This window comes from Myotis davidii, unplaced genomic scaffold (genome assembly GCF_000327345.1).
Source record: "Myotis davidii unplaced genomic scaffold, ASM32734v1 scaffold862, whole genome shotgun sequence".
Taxonomy (NCBI): domain Eukaryota; kingdom Metazoa; phylum Chordata; class Mammalia; order Chiroptera; family Vespertilionidae; genus Myotis; species Myotis davidii.
The window spans coordinates 734,925-737,052 of NW_006293230.1; positions in this window are offsets into that span (position 1 = coordinate 734,925).

Consider the following 2,128-nt stretch of genomic DNA (forward strand, 5'->3'; position numbering starts at 1 on the left):
GGCCAGGCCTGCTGCAGGCTGGGTGACCCTATGACACTGGAGCTGGAGCCGTGGCTCCACGAAGAATCCTATATAATAAAAGCCTAATATACTGGACTGCGAGAGGGTGCAGGCCGGGCTGAGGAACCCCCCCCGCCCCCACCACCAGTGCACGAATTTTGTGCACCAGGCCTCTAGTCCTTACATAAATTCCCAGGACTCCACTGTCACCCACTGAGTCTGCAGGCTGGGTGCCCTCCTGGACAGAGTCTTGCACCTTTTTTATTTTGTGTCCTCAGTGCCTGGCACAGGTCTGACACAATAAAGCTGTTGAGTGACTGCAGAAGTGCCAGGTCAAGAAGCAGCGCTCAGAGGACCATACCTGCCCCTGGGGGGAGTGGGCTGGGAGGCAGGGCTGGGCAGCCGGCCTGCGGCATGGCCCCTGCGGTCACAGAGCCTGCTTTCTGGTGTTTGTGCGGGTGGGTGGGGCTGAATCCTCAGCATGGAAATGAGGGTGGGGTTGGTGGAGAGAGTGTTTGGACGGGGAAATTATCGGGATGAGCGATTGAGGCCAGCCTCCCTGTTATTTCTAGGCCTTAAACAGTGAGCTCATCCAGACCCCACCACCACCCGGAGCAGGAAAAAGCAGATCACTGTCCAGGCCGCAGGCTGGCCAGACCATAAAGCAAACTGTATTCCCCCAGAACGAGTCCTCTCCAGCACGGGGCCCTGTCTGCGCACATGAACCCCTGCTTCCCCAAAGGCTTCCTTTGGACCCGCTCCCGTATCTTCCTCATCGTTCTGAGGATCAGTGGTTTGCAGTTAACAGCAGCCACTGTTCAAAATAAGAACCGCTCACCAGCCCCAGTGGATGCGTTCAGCCGTGGCTTTTCCACTTAAAACACTCAGGGGGCAGCGACTTGGCCTCAGTGCCAGGCGGGCAGGGGCGGCCAGGGGAGGCAGCAACAGGCCAGACCCACACGGCCTGAGCGAGGGCTGAGGACTTCCGTGGCTCCTTCCACTCACAGCCCCAGAATCTTCATCAGGCTCAGAACATTCCGCCCTGAAGAGCCCTGGGAGAATCTTTCTTCCTGGTTATTTACCCAAGACCCACAGTCCGCAGCCTGCTAGGGAGGATGACTCATGTTTCGCTGGATAAATGCAAATATTGTTTTGAACAGAAACAAGGGAAGGACATCTAAAGCTAAAACCCGAGGAGCCTGCTTTTAGGTAATTTCTGGTGAGCACTGGTCCCGGGAAGGGGAGGTTAAGTTGCCTCCCTGTAGGTCAGCACTGTTGGCCCAGGAGGCGGTTCTGAACTAAATCTGGACCCATTTCCCCTAAGGGCTCTATAGCCACTTAAATCTAAAGAGCAGGTAGGACGCCGCTACCTCCCGGGACCTAAAGGACACGCAGCAGGGGGCAGAGGCCGGGCGGGAACTGGAGAGGGGACCTGGGCGGGGTGCGAGCCGCAGGCCCACGCTCTGCTCGGCTTCGCCTCCCTCCCCGCTGCTCCTCGGTCAGGGCCTCCTGGAGCCTGTGCTCACACGCGCAAGCAAAGGAGAACTTGCAGGCGAAGGGCCACACCAGTTCTCCATTCAAGATGGCAAAACCCCTTCCGTATCCCCCCAGGCAGAGTCTTGTCTCTGACGCGCAGCGATCACAGATCACAGGGCATCCGTCTGGTCTCCCCTAGTGGCCTTGCAGGCTTCGGTCCTGGGCGCGGCCACACCCTGTGCCTCCCCCGCACCGGAGTCTGAGTTGGCGCTGTCTCCCCAGCTCTGCCTTCTACGCCAGCCTCGCCTCCCAAGGCACCCCCTCGTCTGTCTCATCTGTGCTCACATGGCATGTTGACTTCATGGGGGACGACCATCAAGTTTAAATGATATCACAGTCATCGGCTGGTTCTGGAAAGGAAACGGACCGCGCAGAGGTTTTGAAATTTCCCTCCTAAGCCACCGAAGGCGCTACATTTAAGAGCGGGCTACTGGCACTTAGAAAGAGAAAAAGAAAAGACTCATAACTTAAAAGCAAGTTGGGAAGCGGCCCTCCAAGCTTCACGCTTTGTCTATTCCAAGGTCAAAGTGTCCCTGGCGCAGTGACCGGCTGTCCCTGCAGAGGCACCCACGCGCCGCGGCGCCCGAGCAGC